The sequence below is a fragment of the Perna viridis genome, chromosome 6 (assembly GCF_037379345.1).
Source record: "Perna viridis isolate PV_CMFRI_1.1 ecotype Kerala chromosome 6, ASM3737934v1, whole genome shotgun sequence".
Taxonomy (NCBI): domain Eukaryota; kingdom Metazoa; phylum Mollusca; class Bivalvia; order Mytilida; family Mytilidae; genus Perna; species Perna viridis.
The window spans coordinates 5,506,818-5,528,826 of NC_142450.1; the positions used below are offsets into that span (position 1 = coordinate 5,506,818).

The 22,009-nt window shown below is 31.4% G+C and overlaps 1 protein-coding gene across 3 annotated transcripts in view; it reads right to left on the bottom strand.

Annotated features, from left to right (window-relative positions):
- Positions 1–22,009, bottom strand: part of LOC148613329 (kinetochore protein NDC80 homolog) — a 50,329-nt gene that overhangs the window by 22,824 nt on the left and 5,496 nt on the right. Inside the window, exon 5 of one of the 3 annotated variants that reach the window (XM_088586682.1) lies at positions 20,456–20,654. The exons of the other annotated variants lie outside the window; for them this stretch is intronic. The gene's annotated coding sequence lies outside the window, so the exon portion shown is untranslated. The remainder of the gene's footprint in view (positions 1–20,455; positions 20,655–22,009) is intronic. 3 annotated transcript variants of the gene reach the window in all.

Consider the following 22,009-nt stretch of genomic DNA (forward strand, 5'->3'; position numbering starts at 1 on the left):
CATGCAATATTGTAATCAAAACATTTGTTAGCAATGGTGAAGGACTTGTTGTTTTAACATTTAAATGAGACTCTTACATAATTTTATAAAACTTTTTTTTCAAGATTCAAATGGATTTAACATAAAATTAAAAACTACAAATGTTTCATATTGTATCATGTTAAGTTCTTCACATATATAGGTATATACAACTGACCAAAATATAGTTAATCAAAAGCATGAACATTGAAACAGTAATATATCCATTTTAGAGTCTGAAATTAATATATACATTTCAGACTCTAAAAATAAAAATATCAATCATAATGTGCATACAGTATTTTGCATTGAACTTTTAGTGAACATAGTAATATTTCTTCAAAATAAGGAGAAGATACCTAAAATACAAAAAGCAGGCTTAAAGAGATATGGGTCACCATTTCCAACTTAAAATCAACATCTTTCATCCATCCCTTGCCAGTACAAAAAAAAACATAACTATATAAATCTTTAAATAAAAATGTATTATTTACTTTTAATTTTTTAATCAATTACAACACATTAAACTGAAAACAAGGAGAAACTTTTATTATTTTACTGATTATTATTTTATAAATGGAATACACATTCATATGGTTAATTGGGATATTTTTACCCTTTTTGTGACTTAAATGTATATTTTTAAACATTAGCAGTTTATTTCCATTATTATTTTAACAATACATGAACATTTCCAGTTTTTAACAGGTGGGTAATATTGTTTGTGCTATCCTCTGTAAGAATCAGGCAGTGGGTGAAACATGGTTAAAAAAAAAAACACACACACACACGTCTTTTCATGAAATCTTATTCAAATTGTTTTAACATATTTTAAATATGCAGAAATGACGTTATTCCTTTTTGAAGTGACAGTAGTTTGAGCTATTAATCATATGAAAGGCACTGTAATGCCTCACATCATCAAACGGTGATAACCCACATTTTGTTCCAATGCTGCTGAGGACTCCTTAAAACATGTGTATGGCGTGCAGCTTACAGATTTCTGTAATATTTACATAATTTTTTTTCTTAAATATTTAAAGTTTGAAAGATGTTACTATGTTTTTAATTGCATAATATTAATTGTAATAAAAAAAAATCAGGCAAAAAACATTATATCCACTGTTTTGATTAAGGAGTCTCTTATTAATCATTTCCAAAATAATAGGATTATAAATTTTGTCATTTTGCTTATCTCAGTTAACGACTATAACTTTACAATCTTAAATCATTTAATTTCTTCTAATAACTTAAGCTCAAACTAAAACTAGTCAAACTTATCAAATGTACATTTGTTTGGAATGAACAAATGCATATATTTGCTGTGTCTACTTTGAAGCAAGTTTCTGTGATAAGCATTTTATTCTAAAAAAAAAAAAAAAGTAGCCAAAAGCTTAATACTGTATATCAGAAACAAAAAATGTGACTTACTTAAAATTGCAAGAATCAAAATTTGGAATTTTTAACATATTTTTTTAACTAGAATGACAAAAACAAATAATTAAAGGCTAATAAAGCACGCAATAATTTCTAAATATACGGTTTCAGAAACCCACGGATGATTTTACTATGTCAACAAAAAAGCGGATACTGGCAAAATGGAAGTAAATATACAGCAAAAAAAAAGAAACATAACAGTTAAAACTAGATTTGAAATAGCAGAATTTCACTTAAAAGCAAAAAAAATTATCCCTGGAAAACATGTTTCTAATGTGCAATGCTCATTTACTTTCCATGGGAGTGTGTATGGCTTCCCAAGCCAACAGATTATTGGCTAATTAGATAGAACACCTTTCTTGATTTTTCTTGAGTAAAAAACAAGGACCAATCAGATGTAATCAGCTGACTTAGTGGGACGTCTCCACATCTAATAACTTGTTTATAAACCCTATAATCCATGTAGTAGTAGTTCCACAGATGAAACAAGAAGACCTGCAGACAAGGTAAGCCTTTTTTAATATTTAGTTCTATATTGTGTGAACTCTGTAACTTAATGTATGACCCAGTCATTTTGCATACCCTAATATGTATTTCAGTAAATTCAATTATGCTCATTGAGAAATCTCACCAACACTGATTAAGATATTCTCATAACCTACCAGGGTGCAGTGTATCATTTCAAATAATGACAAAGTATTAAAAAATCAAACGTTTATGCCAGCCAAAAATTAAATGTGGAAACAACTTACTGTAAATTTAACTTTTACAAAAAAATGTTAATTCAAGCCAAAACAAATGCAATGTTAAAAAAACAGCCTGTGATTATTAGGACAACCAAATTTTTTGTTTGATTTTTTTTGTTGCCTGAAAAACGGCACCATTTTTTTTTTCATGCAGCATTATCTATTTGTGTCCCTTTAGTCAATGTTATAGTTTTAAAGCTATGATCAATTCAGGCACAGCCTAATGTATATAAACTTTGTTAGTTTTTTTTTTTCAAATATTGTTTCACTGAAGTTAATTCAATATCATATATGACATAAAAAAAAACACTAGTACATGTATGTGCCACAAGCAGTTTATTTCATATTTTGAACAGTTAAGTATATTAAATAATAATTTTAGAACAGTTAGGTATATTAATAACATATTTAGAACAGTTAGGTATATTAATAACATATTTTAGAACAGTTAGGTATATTAATAACATATTTAGAACAGTTAGGTATATTAATAACATATTTTAGAACAGTTAGGTATATTAATAACATATTTTAGAACAGTTAGGTATATTAATAACATATTTTAGAACAGTTAGGTATATTTAATAACATTTTTTATCAATAATGTTCAAACTTTATTTTTCTAAGTTCAATTAAATAACATTTTTAATGTAATTACATAGTCCATCTCAGTGCTACTAAGCACCTTTCAATATTAGCTTTTTGGTTGATAAGATGTCATAATCAATAAAACTGAACAATTTTTTAATCCATAGAAATTTATGGAATCTTACCCAAAAGTATGCTTAATTGCACAATTCTAAAAGAATTTTAATGTTTACTTTAAATATAATTATGAATACATGTAAATTGCTCTTTCCTGAAATATCCCCCGTTTCTTCAATAAGCCCTATTAAAGACTATGAGGTATAAAAAAAATCTCTCAAGAATCAAATTAAGACAATTACTTACACTTTTGTAAAAGTAGCCTTATACAACAAAATACAGTGCAAGTGTAAATAATACTAGCATTTACATGTGCTTGGAAAAATGTGTGCTTCTTAATTTGGAAAATGCATCTTCTCTTTTACCTTTATGTATGATGAATGAAATTCAATGGACAATCACTTTAAGGTAATGTAAGTACTAATTTTCTTGAGTAACCAATGAATAGTTCATTTTGAAAATTTTGCATTTATTTCTGAGTTATTTTTTTTATACAATTTTTCCTTGACCTTAAGCATTAATTATATTCCACTAATTTAATTGACACTTGTATTCTGTTGTTGGCCATTCATTTGCATTACAACTTAAACCCACATCCATAAGTCCACTTCAAAATTGGCGTAATGGTCTGTATAATACAAGGTACATGTAATGTGCTGATGTGCAACTATCAATTAGCACTTACATGTGCTTGGAGTTATGCTGACTTTTTTACCGTTAAGGTTCTGTCAATATACTTTACAAAAGTTTTATGTGATTTAACATTCAACATTATTTTCATGTTACTACCTATCTACAACTTCAACCTCTTATACTCTCATTATTTGAAAATTCAGTTTCTATCAGTGTAACACTTTTAGTACATGTAGGTTTTAGTGTATAATTGGACCACAAGTACTTATGTGTACAAAAAGTGTTCCAATCAGTAAAGTTCATAAAGTGTATTCTGTTGTCTTCATTTGTCTTCCAGCTAAAACCCTCACCCATAAGGCCAGTTAGATCACATAAATGTATGGAGATAATTCATCTGAATAATAATGTCTTCTTCAAAACACAATAAACTACTATACATGTCTTATGTTCTTCATTCTATTTATACTACTTCAGAAAAAATCATTTTGAAGCAACAGATTTCACTTTGTTTGACACATATCTGAAGTATTGTGTTTACTTCACTTCATGTATTCCTCCCACAACTACCCTCATCCACAAAGACATGAGAAATTTATCCATAGAAAAATAATCTGTATAATACTAGGTATATGTAATGTGATGGTGTGCAGCTATCAACTAGCACTTACATGTGCTTGGAATTATGCATATTCTTTCTCTGAATGAATGGGATCGTCAGAACATTTTCCTAAATATTAACTATTACTTAACATTCTGAGGTTATTTCTATTTTGAAGTCCTGAGTTGCTAATCTGTATATTACTAAGTACATGTAATGTTCTGGTGTGCAATTATCAATTAGCACTTACATGTGCTTGGAATTATGCAGAATGTTCTACAATTAAAGTTTTATCAATATATTTTCAGGTAATTTTCAACTTAAACTAGTTAGTTCATGTTAATTCCTATAACTTTCTATAACCTCTACACTGTTACTATGAGAAAATTAAAATTAGTGTAACACTTTTAGTACATGTTAGTGCTAGTGTAAAATTGGAGCACTAGGACTTACATGTATAAAAAGTGTTTCATTTTAAAGCCACTGAATCCAGTTTATTTTACACTTGTATTCTGTTGTTGCCTTTCATTTGTCTTCCGTCCCAAATTCATGAGGTCAGTTAGGTCATATAAATGTAAGCTCATTCATCAGAATAATATCTCATTCAATGCTCTTGAAACTACCAAACATCTTTTCTTCACTCTATTGATACAACTACAGAAAATACAATCTGTACAATGCTAGGTACATGTATAGTGCTGGTGTGCAACTATCAACTAGCACTTACATGTGCTTGGAATTGTGCAGATTTATCTTGAAATGTAGAGCTACAGATTATGTCAGGTAATTCTGTCTACCTAAACCTGAACTAATTTGTAACACCTAGGACATGTACTGTGCTGATGTGTAATTATCAACTAGCACTTGTATGTGCTTGTAGTTGTTCATAATCCTTGTAATTAAGGGCTATAGTTCATTGTGGGGTAATTTCTTTCCTAGATCTTAACCATGGTTCAAATCACATTCTGAGGTAATTTCTGTTTTGAAGTCTTCATATGCTAATCTGTATATTACTAAGTACATGTAATGTGCTGGTGTGCATTAATTAATTAGCACTTACATGTGCTTGGAATTATGCAGAATGTAGGTTTTATCAATAAACTTTACAAGAGTGATATGTGAATTTCAAATTTAACTAGTCAGTTCATATTAATTCCTACAACTTTAATCTCTATAGTGATACTACGAGAAAATTCAAATTAGCGTAACACTTTTAGTACATGTTAGTGCTAGTGTAAAATTGGAGCACTAGGACTAACGTGTATAAAAAGTGTTTCATTTTAAAGGAACTGAATCCAGTTTATTTGACACTTGTATTCTGTTGTTGCCTTTCATTTGTCTTCCATCCCAAATTCATGAGGTCAGTTAGGTCATATAAATGTAAGAAGATCATTCATCAGAATAATATCTCATTCAAAGCTCTTGAAACTACCAAACATCTTTTCTTCATTCTATTGATACAACTACAGAAAATACAATCTGTACAATGCTAGGTACATGTATAGTGCTGGTGTGCAACTATCAACTAGCACTTACATGTGCTTGGAATTGTGCAGATTTATCTTGAAATGTAGAGCTACAGATTATGTCAGGTAATTCTGTCTACCTAAACCTGAACTAATTTGTAACACCTAGGACGTGTGTTTACTTCATGTATTCCTCCCACAACTACCATCATCCACAAAGACATGAGAAATTTATCCATAGAAAAATAATCTGTATAATACTAGGTATATGTAATGTGATGGTGTGCAGCTATCAACTAGCACTTACATGTGCTTGGAATTATGCATATTCTTTCTCTGAATGAATGGGATCGTCAGAACATTTTCCTAAATATTAACCATTACTTAACATTCTGCGGTTATTTCTATTTTGAAGTCCTGAGTTGCTAATCTGTATATTACTAAGTACATGTAATGTTCTGGTGTGCAATTATCAATTAGCACTTACATGTGCTTGGAATTATGCAGAATGTTCTACAATTAAAGTTTTATCAATATATTTTCAGGTAATTTTCAACTTAAACTAGTTAGTTCATGTTAATTCCTATAACTTTCTATAACCTCTACACTGTTACTATGAGAAAATTAAAATTAGTGTAACACTTTTAGTACATGTTAGTGCTAGTGTAAAATTGGAGCACTAGGACTAACGTGTATAAAAAGTGTTTCATTTTAAAGGAACTGAATCCAGTTTATTTGACACTTGTATTCTGTTGTTGCCTTTCATTTGTCTTCCATCCCAAATTCATGAGGTCAGTTAGGTCATATAAATGTAAGAAGATCATTCATCAGAATAATATCTCATTCAAAGCTCTTGAAACTACCAAACATCTTTTCTTCATTCTATTGATACAACTACAGAAAATACAATCTGTACAATGCTAGGTACATGTATAGTGCTGGTGTGCAACTATCAACTAGCACTTACATGTGCTTGGAATTGTGCAGATTTATCTTGAAATGTAGAGCTACAGATTATGTCAGGTAATTCTGTCTACCTAAACCTGAACTAATTTGTAACACCTAGGACATGTACTGTGCTGATGTGTAATTATCAACTAGCACTTGTATGTGCTTGTAGTTGTTCATAATCCTTGTAATTAAGGGCTATAGTTCATTGTGGGGTAATTTCTTTCCTAGATCTTAACCATGGTTCAAATCACATTCTGAGGTAATTTCTGTTTTGAAGTCTTCATATGCTAATCTGTATATTACTAAGTACATGTAATGTGCTGGTGTGCATTAATTAATTAGCACTTACATGTGCTTGGAATTATGCAGAATGTAGGTTTTATCAATAAACTTTACAAGAGTGATATGTGAATTTCAAATTTAACTAGTCAGTTCATATTAATTCCTACAACTTTAATCTCTATAGTGATACTACGAGAAAATTCAAATTAGTGTAACACTTTTAGTACATGTTAGTGCTAGTGTAAAACTGAACCACTAGTACTTATGTGTATGAAAAGAGTTTCATTTTAAAGCCACTGAATCCAGTTTATTTTACACTTGTATTCTGTTGTTGCCTTTCATTTGTCTTCCATCCCAAATTCATGAGGTCAGTTAGGTCATATAAATGTAAGAAGATCATTCATCAGAATAATATCTCATTCAAAGCTCTTGAAACTACCAAACATCTTTTCTTCATTCTATTGATACAACTACAGAAAATACAATCTGTACAATGCTAGGTACATGTATAGTGCTGGTGTGCAACTATCAACTAGCACTTACATGTGCTTGGAATTGTGCAGATTTATCTTGAAATGTAGAGCTACAGATTATGTCAGGTAATTCTGTCTACCTAAACCTGAACTAATTTGTAACACCTAGGACATGTGTTTACTTCATGTATTCCTCCCACAACTACCATCATCCACAAAGACATGAGAAATTTATCCATAGAAAAATAATCTGTATAATACTAGGTATATGTAATGTGATGGTGTGCAGCTATCAACTAGCACTTACATGTGCTTGGAATTATGCATATTCTTTCTCTGAATGAATGGGATCGTCAGAACATTTTCCTAAATATTAACCATTACTTAACATTCTGCGGTTATTTCTATTTTGAAGTCCTAAGTTGCTAATCTGTATATTACTAAGTACATGTAATGTTCTGGTGTGCAATTATCAATTAGCACTTACATGTGCTTGGAATTATGCAGAATGTTCTACAATTAAAGTTTTATCAATATATTTTCAGGTAATTTTCAACTTAAACTAGTTAGTTCATGTTAATTCCTATAACTTTCTATAACCTCTACACTGTTACTATGAGAAAATTAAAATTAGTGTAACACTTTTAGTACATGTTAGTGCTAGTGTAAAATTGGAGCACTAGGACTTAGATGTATAAAAAGTGTTTCATTTTAAAGCCACTGAATCCAGTTTATTTTACACTTGTATTCTGTTGTTGCCTTTCATTTGTCTTCCATCCCAAATTCATGAGGTCAGTTAGGTCATATAAATGTAAGAAGATCATTCATCAGAATAATATCTCATTCAAAGCTCTTGAAACTACCAAACATCTTTTCTTCATTCTATTGATACAACTACAGAAAATACAATCTGTACAATGCAAGGTACATGTATAGTGCTGGTGTGCAACTATCAACTAGCACTTACATGTGCTTGGAATTGTGCAGATTTATCTTGAAATGTAGAGCTACAGATTATGTCAGGTAATTCTGTCTACCTAAACCTGAACTAATTTGTAACACCTAGGACATGTACTGTGCTGATGTGTAATTATCAACTAGCACTTGTATGTGCTTGTAGTTGTTCATAATCCTTGTAATTAAGGGCTATAGTTCATTGTGGGGTAATTTCTTTCCTAGATCTTAACCATGGTTCAAATCACATTCTGAGGTAATTTCTGTTTTGAAGTCTTCATATGCTAATCTGTATATTACTAAGTACATGTAATGTGCTGGTGTGCATTAATTAATTAGCACTTACATGTGCTTGGAATTATGCAGAATGTAGGTTTTATCAATAAACTTTACAAGAGTGATATGTGAATTTCAAATTTAACTAGTCAGTTCATATTAATTCCTACAACTTTAATCTCTATAGTGATACTACGAGAAAATTCAAATTAGCATAACACTTTTAGTACATGTCAGTGCTAGTGTAAAACTGAACCACTAGTACTTATGTGTATGAAAAGAGTTTCATTTTTAAGCCACTGAATCCAGTTTATTTGACACTTGCATTCTGTTATTGCCTTTCATTTGCTTTCAAACTTAAAGCCTCATTCATGAGGTCAGTTAGGTCACAGAAATTATAGAAGATAATCCATCAGAATAATGGTGTCTCACTGAAGACTCTTCAAACTACCAAACATATCATTTTCTTCATTCTATTTATACTACTTCACAAAATTCAATCTGCACATGTAATGTGCTGGTGTGCAATTAACAACTAGCACTTAGAATTAGGCAGATTCTTTCATGTGACAGAGGGCGGTAGTTCGTGTCAGGTCATTTTCATTTCCTTCATTTTAACAATTGCTTAAATAACAAGAGAAGTCTTGTTGCTAATCTGTATATTACCAAGTACATGTAATGTGCTGGTGTGCCATTATCAATTAGCACTTACATGTGCTTGGAATTATGCAGGAAGTTTTATCAATATACTTTACAAGAGTTTTATATAATTTTTAGCTTTTTGATCTAGTTTGTTCATGTTAATTCCTACAACTTTAACCTATACTATTACTATGAGAAAATTCAAATTAGTGTAACACTTTTAGTACATGTTAGTGCTAGTGTAAAACTGAACCACTAGTACTTATGTGTATGAAAAGTGTTTCATTTTAAAGCCACTGATTCCAGTTTATTTGACACTTGTATTCTATTGTCTTCATTTGCCTTCCAATTTAAACCCATCATTTCATCAGAATAATAATGTCTCATTCAATGCTCTTGTGACTACCACATGGCTTTTGTTTTCTTTGTTCTATTTATACTACTTCAGAAAATACAATCTGTATAATGCTAAGAACATGTAATGTGCTGGTGTGCAATTATCAACTAGCACTTGCATGTGCTTGGAATTATGTAGATTAGTCTCAAAATGAAGGGTTGTAGTTCATGTCGGGTAATTTTCTTCTACTTTCTACTTCTGTAACCACTTTCGAAATTGTAACACCTAGTACATGCACTGTGCTGATGTGTTATTATCAATTAGCACTTGCATGTGCTTGGAGATTTTTTAAGGTTTTATCAATAAACAAAGGGTTTGGTATGATTTTACTTTCAAATTGAGGTTTGTTCATGTAACTTTGATCTCTTATTATTTGAAAGTTCAATTTCTGCAAGTGTAACACTTTTAGTACATGTTAGCATTAGTGTAAAATTGGACCACTAGGACTTCCCGGGACTGAAAAGGTTTCATTTTGAAGCCACTGATTTCAATAAGTCTGATACTTGTAACAGTCTGTTATTGCCCTTTTTGCATTTAGCTCATCCATAAGTCCATATAATTATCAGAATAATGGTCTGAAATACTAGGTACATGTAATGTGCTGATATGGGACTATCAATTAGCACTTGCATGTGCTTGGAATTATGCTGATGTATTATGGTAGGTTTTTATCAACATATAATACCAAAAAAGGAAAGGGTTATAAGTTTTGCAATATCTCTGCACAAGAAAATGGTGAAAGTTGGTTTATTGACATGGAATGTTTCAGTTTGTCTTTTAGGCAACAAACACTTCCATACATGTATTCTTCATGTAAAACACATAAGCTCCAACTAGATGTTCTTCATAAATATCTGTTCTGCTTTTAGTACATGTTAGTGCTAGTGTTGAGTTGTACCACTAGTCATTACATACACTAATGAGTGATTCATCTTAGAAGCTACTCAGTATGTACCAATGATTCCTGACTGTTTTTTTCTAAACTAGGTCTCACTATTCCATGTACATATAATGTGCCAGTGTATATAATTCTACTAGCACTTAAATGTGCATGGTAAAGTGTGAGCTCCAAAACAAACTCCAATTAGAAATCACAAATATACATGTTCTGTTCAATTGCTAAATGGTAACACATAAAAGAATAAGGCCACTTAAATGTATAATTATAAATACAAGTGTATTGTGTGATTTTCTTTCACAACTTTCAGCTTTTATTCATTTTGCTTTTTATTAATGAACCACCAAGTTTTAGTACATGTTAGTGCTAGTGTTGAAATATACCACTAGTATTTCCATGCATTAATGAGTGGTTCATCTTCAAAGCTATTCCACTACAAATTTCAAAAGGAGTTTGAAATTATTTTCTTGTATTAACCCATACATTTCCAAATACATATAATGTGCTAGTTATATCATCCTACTAGCACTTATATCTGCTTGTATACATAACCTGTAGAATTTTTTTTATTAGAAACCACATAAGTCCATTTATTTCTACACACTTTATTTCATACTTTCATGTCTGTTGATGTAACACAGGTATATGTTAGTACTAGTGTGGTATTTGATCACTTGTACTGATTTCATTTTGGATCAACTGTTTTAATGCTATTGTTTTCATATGTTAATTTGCTCTTAACTGAAACAAACACTCAACCCTCGAGGTAAAATAAGAAGGATAATTATCTGTATAATACTAGGTACATGTAATGTGCTAGTGTGTTATAAATCAATTAGCACTTACATGTGCTTGGAATTATGCAGATTTTCTTTCTACAGTTAACCCAACTTTCATTTTCTTTATTTATTTTCAATTTTAAGTTAATCATTTATGAAGCATCTTAAAGTGTTCTGCTTTTAGTACATGTTAGTGCTAGTGTTGGACTATACCACTAGTGCACCAATGAGTGGTTCATTTTGGAGCAAACACATCTATGATTACTGAATTTCTCATTGTTAATTGAAAAAAATAATTCTTAGCTTTTTTATCACCAAGTATTTTCTACAATTAGCTCTTGACATTTCCAAGTACATATAATGTGCCAGTGTATATAATGCTACTAGCACTTACATGTGCTTGGAAAAGTGTGGGCATAAACAACTCTCTTTAACAAGCTTTCATTTAGAAACACACAAACACACAGGGATAAATTTCACCAGTGATTCTACTTTGTACCATCATCTATATGTCAATGTCTATGTAAGCGTTTTTTGTATGAATGATTTTATGACTGCTGAGTTATGTATGTTTTAATCAAAAACTTCCTTCTATCATTTGTTTTGCCCTATAAGCACATCGTAGATAATGTGATTTGCTTAGTGTACTGCTTTTAGTACATGTAAGTGCTAGTGTTTAATTAACCACTAGTCCTCAGGTGTACAAAAAGTGTTGCACTTTAAAGCTACTGATTTCAGGTCATCTTTCAACATTTGTTTTTTTTTTATAATATGTTTATTTGCATTCCAACTTAACCATTTACTCCCCAAAATATCAAGGTTGCAAAAGACCATATCTAAAAATAGTCTGCATAATTCTGGGCACATGTAATGTGCTGGTGTGCAATTAATCAATTAGCACTTGCATGTGCTTGGAATTATACAGATGCTCTTTTTCAGAAATCCAAACTTAACTTTGATATTCTGTCCTTCAACTTGTTTTTCATGTTGCTCTTCATTGATGATTCAAACATCTCAAAGTGCTCTACTTTTAGTACATGGTAGTGCTAGTGGTGAAATATATCACTAGTATTTCCCTGCACTCATCATGAGTGGTTCATCTTTTAAGTTATTCCATGACAAATATCATACCAAAGAAAACAGTGGTTCAGATTGGTATTTTAGAAGTATATTCTTCAATGGCTCTGACATTACCAGGTACATATAATGTGCCAGTGTATATAATTCTACTAGCACTTACATGTGCTTGGAAATGAATGTGCTATGTAAGAAATGTTCCACTGACACTTGTATGTAACATTATGTATGTGATTTTCTTTCTTAATTTTCAATTCTAACAAGTTTTTTTAATGTAGCTAGTCATTTATGAAGCAAGCATCTTAAAGTGTTCTGCTTTTAGTACATGTTAGTGCTAGTGTTAAAACATACCACTAGTATTTCTATGCACTAATGAGTGGTTCATCTTCAAAGCAATTCCATTTTTATCACAGCATGACAAATTTCATATCAAAGACCACAGATATGTAGATCAGTATTTTTTTCTACAATGGCTCTTACATTTCCAAGTACATATAATGTGCCAGTGTATATAATTCTACTAGCACTTACATGTGCTTGGAAATGAATGTGCTATGTAAGAATTGTTCCACTGACACTTATGTGCCATTATCTATTGGTAATGAAGCATGTAACACTTTGCCTGAATATCACTTTTATCACTGCTTAATAATGCCTATTTTTAACATCAAAAACTTTTTTCCTATATATATATGTCTGCCCTAATGAGCTTCTTTTGAAAATATACTTAGTGTACTGCTTTTAGTACATGTTAGTGCTAGTGTAATAGACAACTAGCTCACTTGACCAAAATAGTGTTTCACTTTAAATATTTTGATTTCAGTTTTCTATCATATTGTATATTGCCTTTACACTTCAACCATTTACTCACCTCAATACTAAGTTGCAAAAAGATCATTCATCTGAAAATTTGTCTACATAATACTAAGTACATGTAATGTGCTGGTGTGCAATTAATCAATTAGCACTTGCATGTGCTTGGAATTATGCTGATTTTTTTCTACAGTTAACTGAATTACACAACAACTTTTTCTTTTTTAATTTTCAATTGTAAATTTTGAAGTTTTTTTAATGTAGCTAGTCATTTATGAAGCAAGCATCTTAAAGTGTTCTGCTTTTAGTACATGTTAGTGCTAGTGTTGAAATATACCACTAGTATTTCTATGCACTAATGAGTGGTTCATCTTCAAAGCTATTCCATTTTTATCACAGCATGACAAATTTCATATCACAAATTTCAAAAGACCACAGAAATATAATCCTACTAGCACTTACAAGTGCTTGGCAAAGTGTGAGCATAAACATGTACATAACCTCACTAGTTTTTACCAGCTTATTGAAAAAAAAAACATAAGCTTCTGATAAAATATGCCACAACGCTTTAATTTTTGAAGATCATTAAAAACTTCTATTATTTGTTTTGCCCTATTAGTGCTTCTAAGAAAATGTAATTTGCTTAGTGTACCGTTGTTAGTATATAATAGCCTGCATAATACTAAATACACGTAATGTGCCGGTGTGCAATTAATCAATTAGCACTAACATGTGCTTGGTATTATACAGATTCTCTTCTTCAGAAATCCAAACTAAACTAGAACTTTAAATTTCTTTCAACCAGTTTTTCGTGTTGCTCTTTATTTATGATTCAAACATCTCAAAGCACTTTTAGTACATGTTCGTGCTAGTGTTGAAATACACCACTAGTATTTCTATGCACTAATGAGTGGTTCATCTTTAAAGCTATTTAGTTTGTATGACAACATGACAAATGTGATATAAAACACAACAGGAGTCAGATTGGTATTTTGTAAGCATATTCTACAATGGCTCTAAGTACATGTAATGTGGCAGTGTATATAATCCTACTAGTGCTTGGAAATGTATGGGCATAAACAACCACTCAACAGTTTTCATTGAGAACCACATGATTAGAGCAGGTTGATTCTTTTATTTAATCTTAGTGTTTGGGATAAATCAGTAATACTTGTAATGCAATTATTCATTCTCCGCTATATTTTTTTATGACTGCCAAGTTTGCTTGCTTTTAACATCAAATCTTTCCTGCTTATATTTTACGCCTTCTTTTAGCATTCTAGGAAAATGCAATGTGCTGAGTGTAATGCTTTCAGTACATGTTAGTGCCGGTGTAAAATTGGACCACAAGTACTTATGTGTATTTAAAGTGTTTCACTATAGACTGATTCAATTCCTTTGTTAATTGTTATCTATCATTTGTTACTTGCCTTTATTTGCATTTAAACTTCACCTTTTCTCATCAATATGGTAACATAAAGATTACCATTTGTATAATATTAGGTACATGTATTGTGCTGTTATGCAGCAACCAATTAGTATTAACATGTGAATGGAATCATGTGGATTCTTTTTTACATATCCTAATTAGCATATGCATTGAATCATGTGGATTCTTTTTTTACATATCCTAATTAGCATGTGCATGGAATCATGTGGATTTTTTTTTTACATATCCTAATTAACATATGCATTGAATCATGTAGATTCTATTTTACATATCCTAATTAAGATGTGCATGGAATCATGTGGATTCTCTTTTACATATCCTAACTATACAATAACTTTTCATGATGTTCTTCCTTCTAAAAGTGTTCTGCTTTTAGTACATGTTAGTGCTAGTGTTGAATTATACCACTAGTATTTACATGCACTAATGAGTGGTTCAACAAAGCCATTCCGCTTGTATGAGAAAAATGATTCAGACTTGTATTCTGTAAGCATGATCTACAATTGCCCTAAAGTACATATAATGTGCTGGTGTATATAATCCTACTAGCACTAACATGTGCTTGGGAAAGTGTTAGCATCTACATGCACATAACTCACTGGAATAATACCAGTTTTTAAAAGAAAAAAACACTAAACAATATAGAGCTTTATATCTTAGGGTTATTGATCAACCATACAACAGAAATTGTTTATGCTACTAGTTTTTTTATTGTTTTTGATTTTAGTATAATAACATTGTATGTACAACAAAGTAATTTGACTTTTCTATGCTGATTTATACACGTTTTTAAACCAAGAACTTATAAAATTTCCCTCTTCTAACTTTATCCTTTTCACTCTGAATAAAGAACATGCAATTTGTGTATGCGAGACACTTTTAGTACATGTTAGTGCTAGTGTAAAATTGGACCACTAGTACTTATGTGTACTAAAAAGTGTTTTATTTTGAAGCCACTGATTTCACTTAAATTGACACACATTCTCATATTGTGATTATCTCACTATATATGTATTCCTCCCACAAAAACTACCCTCATCCACAAAGTAAAATCATAAAAAATAATCTGTATATTACTAGGTACATGTAATGTGCTGGTGTGCAATTGATTAATTAGCACTTACATGTGCTTGGAATTATGCAGTGGTTCAACTTCAAAGCTATTGCATTTTTATTGCAGCATGCTGATTCTTTGTAAAATTGTGTTTTTATTGGCATATTATGCATGAGCTTTGGATTATTTTCTTGAAGATTGAAATTGTTCTGCATTAAAATGAATGCATAATGTGACTACATGTATAAACATTCTATCATTTACATGTGCCAGGTGTAAGTTTGGAACTTCACTTGCAAGAAAGTTATCTTCCACTACTCTTGTTGCTTCATTTCAATCATCTTGAGTTTTGTTAATACACAGTATATTGCCAGTAATAGATTGTACCAATATTACTTTATTTGCCAATGAGCGAGTCATCAAGTTATTGATTTCAAGAAAACTTAAAAATGCTTGAAAAAATGGGCATTAGTATAAGCTCTCATTTGTTTTCCTTGCCAAAAATAAAGCTCTGCTCTTAGTACATGTTAGTGCTAGTGTTGAATTGTATCACTGGTAATTATATGTTCTAAGAAGTGGTTCTTTAAAAGCAACACATTACTCACTTCTGTCACTGTAAACAGTTGGTACAACACATCTGTATTAAACATGATTTAATTCTGCAGCTCATACATTTCCAAGTACATATGCAGTGCCAGTGTGTATATATGTTCTAAGAAGTGGTTCTTTAAAAGCAACACATTACTCACTTCTATTGAAAACTAGCACTTACATATGCTTGGAAATGTGTGGCTAGAAACTACAAATGAAATCCATCCACAAAAATCTAAAAAAATGAGCACACTGGCCCATCTATTTTTTCTTCTTATATCTCTCTAGCATGAATTATCTCGAAAGGTTTCACAACCATTCGAAATGCTTTTTATTCTTAAATAGAGAAGCAAACATCCTTACTCTCACAAATATACCTTTCCAAGGTGGAATTCAATCCAGTGAAGTGAAAGCTTTGATGTTCTGCTTTTAGTACATGCTAGTGCTAGTACTAAATTGAACTACTAGTTCTTACATGTCCTTAAAAACAGTTCATATAAAAGCAATTCAGTTTTAAGTCATTGTTTGCATAGGTAGTGTGCAACTTGTACATGCTTGTAGTACATGCTTGTGCTACTGTCAGATCTATATTGAGGTGTTCATTTCAATGATTTTCTCTTTACTGTCATATCTATTTTAAATTGATATGCAATGAACAATTCAAAAGTCTAGTATTTTCATCTACACTATAAATTTAACTCAAACATTTCCAAGTACATATTATGTGCCAGTGTATATAATCGTACTAGCACGTAAATGTGCTTGGAAAAGTGTGGGCACCTACACATAAGTATACATTAAATTCACTTACTTTCCCTAGTTAATTTGTTTTATTCAGATTATATTGATGGGTGCTCTACCTTAAGTACATGCTTAGTAATCATTAGGTCTTTTCTTTTTTGACTAAATGTTATCCTTCTTATGCTTTCTGAGCTTCTACACTGTATAAAACTAGGTACATGCTGAAATATGTGCTTTAGTGCAGTAAAAAATCAACTAGCACTTACCTGTGCTTGGTGTTATGCAGTCATCTATTATCAAGACTGGACAAATACAAGTATGGATCTAGGCCAATAGTACGTTTCACAAATTTGCTATCACTAGTTCTCTCATGCAAGGCACCCCTACTATGATGGTTCAAACAGATATTCAGTGTTCTACTTATAGTACACATTAGTGCTAGATTTGATTTGTACTATTAGCACTATTTAGTACTTGTGATTCATATGAATCAATTCGAACTTCGAACTACAGAACACGTCTTTTGTTTTCTTTGATCTATTTATGCTATTGCAAAAAATACAATCTATATAATGCTAGGAACATGTAATGTGCTGGTGTGCAATTATCAACTAGCACTTACATGTGCTTTGAATTATGCAGATTCTTTCTAGGAAACCAGGGAAGAGTGAGTGTCTGTCACTGTTTTTCTCAGTTAAATACATCACATTTTACAGTTTGTACTAACTTTTCTTAAAATACATACCATGGCAGTGTATATAATCTTACTAGCACTGACATGTGCTTGATAAAGTGTACTTTTGAAAAGTTGGTCCTTATACCAGAAATACTTATGGATGCAAGTAATTTTGGGGCATTTCTTAACTAGGGGCCACAATGATATTTATAAGGACTAGCAATCCTTACCTTTCCAAGTATAAGTAATTTGCTGGTGTGTAAAATATAACTAGCACTTACATGTGCTTGGATAGGTCTGGGTTTGTCTCTCTTCTACATCACCACTAAAGTACACATTTCAGCAAATGTTGTGGATAAACCTTTAGTCAAAAGTCAGAAGTACTTGTTTATTTATACAATATTGAATGAGGGTTCCACATGTATTTCAAGACACATTACATCATTGCATCTCATCTTAATTTAAGGACTATTGTTCTGGTCAAGTTAATTATTGCTGAACATTCCAAGCATATTTTTCCAAGTCAATTTGAAATCCAAATTCCAAGCATAAACTTTCATAACACAGATAGTGTGCTGAAGGAAACAAAATGAACTAGCACTAACCCTTGCTCTTTAACACTCTTTTTCCACCATTATAAAACACATGGTCTGCCTTTAGTACATGACAAGTGCTAGTGTTTATATATACTACTAGCACTAAGCATGTTCTATAAGTATGTCATGTTTCACTTCTCTGGGTGTTATATACTATCTCTTATGTCTTAAATATCTGAAGCAAGCACTTGTTATGTCCTCAGTTGTTGGTAATGTAGAAATTTACCCCTTAATAAGTTGATACATACGATACTGGTAGTTCTTGACACATGTTGGATTTAATATTTCAACTGTCCAGCTGGTAAAGTTTACTTATCTGTATAATTCCAAGTACATGTGCTGGTGTGCATAAAAAAATTTAGCACTTACATGTGCATGGGATTATGCTGGTAACAGTGCACTGTTCTTTCATAACAAAGCACGGTCAACTATAGTGCTTGTTTACATTAACTATTAACACCATGTATGTTCTACTAGGAAGTTGATGCACATCTTCCACTAAATGTAAATTACCATTTTTACACTATTACTACTATCATTAAAAAAAAGCATAGCCTGCTTCTACTACATGACAAGTGCTAGAGTCTATATTTCCTACTAGCACTAAGCATGTTCTACAAGTATTTCAAGTTTAACATCTTCCATTTATAAAACTAACAATACCTTTTCTTTAACAATGTCTTTGGCACTAATCAACTTCATAATATTTAATAACAGGCAAATCAATCTCTGACTGAGTATGCACATTTTTTATTCATGCTACTGAAATGTTGACTTCAGCAGTTCAGTTGACTTTCTAACCTGTATAATACTAGGCACATGTAATGTGCTAATGTGTTATCATCAATTAGCATTTCATGTGCTTGGAGTTATGATGGTGACAGTGCAGTTGCAGTTTTCCATCATTCAAAAAATCTACTAGAATTACCACTAGTATCACTGTATCACTTCTGTATTTTGAATTACTCAAAAATGTATGGTATGCTTTTAGTACATGACAGTATCTTACTAACACTAAGCATGTTCTACAAATATGTCAAGTTGCAATTCAGAAGAATACTTAATTTCTCCACTATATAATTCTTTCACAATCTTTATGTATGTAAGAATATCACTGGCACTAAGCACACTCTTCTAGTAAACTACAAAGCACACCTTCACCTTACATAAACAGTGATTAGATCTTTTTTTCAATTTTACAATTTTATCAGTTTCTCTATGATGTATTACTTAGTACATGACAAGTGCTAGTGTTAACATATACTACTAGCACTAAGCATGTTACTACAAGTATGTCATGATGTAATCCTTCTACTCAGTGAAACTTCCTGTACAGAATTCTCAGTACCTTACTAGCACTAAGCATGTTCTATTAACTATACCCAATTTACAATTTTATCACTTTCTTCAAAATGTATCACTTAAGAATGCATAGTCTGCTTCTAGTACATGACAAGTGCTAGTGTTTACATGTATTTCTAGCACTAGGCATGTTCTACAAGCAAGCCATGTTTCTCATCTTTCACAAGTAAGTATGTGACAAACACTGGTGCAAAAATAAACTATTAGCAGTTAGCATGTTCAAGAACTATGACATGTTCATCTTCATCAAATATTTCCCCATTTAACCTCACTTTTTTACATTCTTGTAGTGAGTTGTCTCAATGTCATTATCTTGCTTATTGTGATAATGCCATGTTAGGAGTGTGTGGTACATATTTCATTTAATATGGAGTTCGTGGGATTCGTTTGGAAGTTGTTTGACTTCTGTCGACTAGTTTTGTCATACTTGGAGTGTCAGTCAGGGTTACATGATCTTGACAAATCATTGCACTTCTTTTGTTATCCCCTTATCATTGCCTGTTCTATTTATAGAACTGTTAAAAATAAAATAGTTGCACTGTGAGAGTTCTAACAATACGATATTTTCATTTGTATTGGTGATTTTAAATGTAGAAAGAGTAACAGTCAATGTGCTGTCCTTGTAAATCACAAAATAAATGCTTTCTGCAAAAGTATGTAAATTGTGCTAAAGCACTTGTTTTGTGCTTATATCCAGTCTGTAATAAATATACTTAACTTGCATGTGTGATTTTCATGTCAAGTGACCGAGGAATACACCCAATTTCCATTGTTAATACATTCTCTTTACTTCTCCTGGTACATTATAGTGCTGGTGTGTAAAGTTTTACTAGCACTTACATGTGCTTGGAAAAGTTTGGGATTCCTGCTTCATTTTCCAAATCTGTGATGGTGTTTTTCTTTCTTGTGCACCTGGTGCTGAGTTATCTTTTAGTCTGGTTCATTTATTTTGGAAATTTGACCCATGAACAGTCTGGAACTGTTGTGATGATTTGTGTTTCTAGAAGCTATCAACTGGTACTGTTACAATGATGTGTTTCTAAAATGTATCAACTGGGACTGTATGGATGATTTGTGTTTCTAGAAGATATCAACTGGGACTTCCGTGGTGATTTTTGTTTTTAGAAGCTATTAACTGGGACTGTTTGGATAATTTGTGTTTCTAGAAGGTATCAACTAGGACAATGATTTATGTTCCTTAATGTTCATGTGCATTTCAACATAGTTTTATTGTGTTATGCCTTTAGTACAAGGTGAGTGCTGGTTAGATGATATAACACCTGCACTAATCTTGTTCTGTATGTATGACAAATAAAGATCATCAAGCTCTTCTATTATTTTTGGACATGTTTGTCTTGTTTTAGTTGGTATAAGGGTTATCTTCACTGTTCGATCTTAGTATGTTTTATTGCTTTTAGTATTGAGTTTCTTGATAATAAGTTAAATATTAAATACTAACTATACTATTCTTCCTACCTTCTTTTTATCTGGGAATTAAGACCTTGTTTTTGTTAGACATGTTTTGATATGATTCACTAAATCCTGTTAGAAATATTTTTTCAATACTTTTATCTGAGAAAAAGAGGTGTGCTTATCAGTTGCTTTTGGATTTTGAATTAGCTTACAGAAACAATTAGTACTCTTTCCAGGTAGGTACAGCTTGTTGTTAAGGTGTTTGTATTCTGTATCTACCTCAAGAGTTTGAATTTGACAATTTTTAGCTTGTTTAAATGTTGTATTTACCCACATGTCCCAGGTTAGGGGAGGGTTGAGAGCAGAAAAACTGCGCCACATACTTTTTGTCCCTGTCTCAAGCCAAGTAGCTGTCTTTATTATCCGTTCAATTTTTTTCTATAGATTAGGTAGATTTTTGTCAAAGTTTTACACTGGGCCTTTTAAAGCTTGCCTTATGCTATAGAATGATGGGTATTGTCCGTTAAGACCATTTGGTGACCTGAAGAAGTTTAGTTGTTCGGTGCTTGTAATTTGGTGGAAGACCATCTCATTAGCAATCATACCACATTTTTGTAGAACTTAGTTTGGGTTCTGGATGCTTCCTTAATTTCTCATGCTTTCAATATATTTTACTAGAAATTAGCAGATTGTGTCCAGTATTAAATTCAGAATAAGGTATTTTTGCCAATATTATTCCTTGCTACATGTATTTATGACACCACAGATAAATACAGTTGCATTTGATGACTCTCGAAGAGTTTAATTAAAAGGGAGAATTGGAATTAATCATCCACTGTTCTTTTAAACTGTATTCAAGTAGGACTGAGTCCTAGTTCATGTCTTCTGTACAAGCTACTTCAACATACATGTATTCATTTTTCACTGCAGAACATTCTACTGACAAATGATCAAGTACTGGGAACTTGCATTCTATAAGTG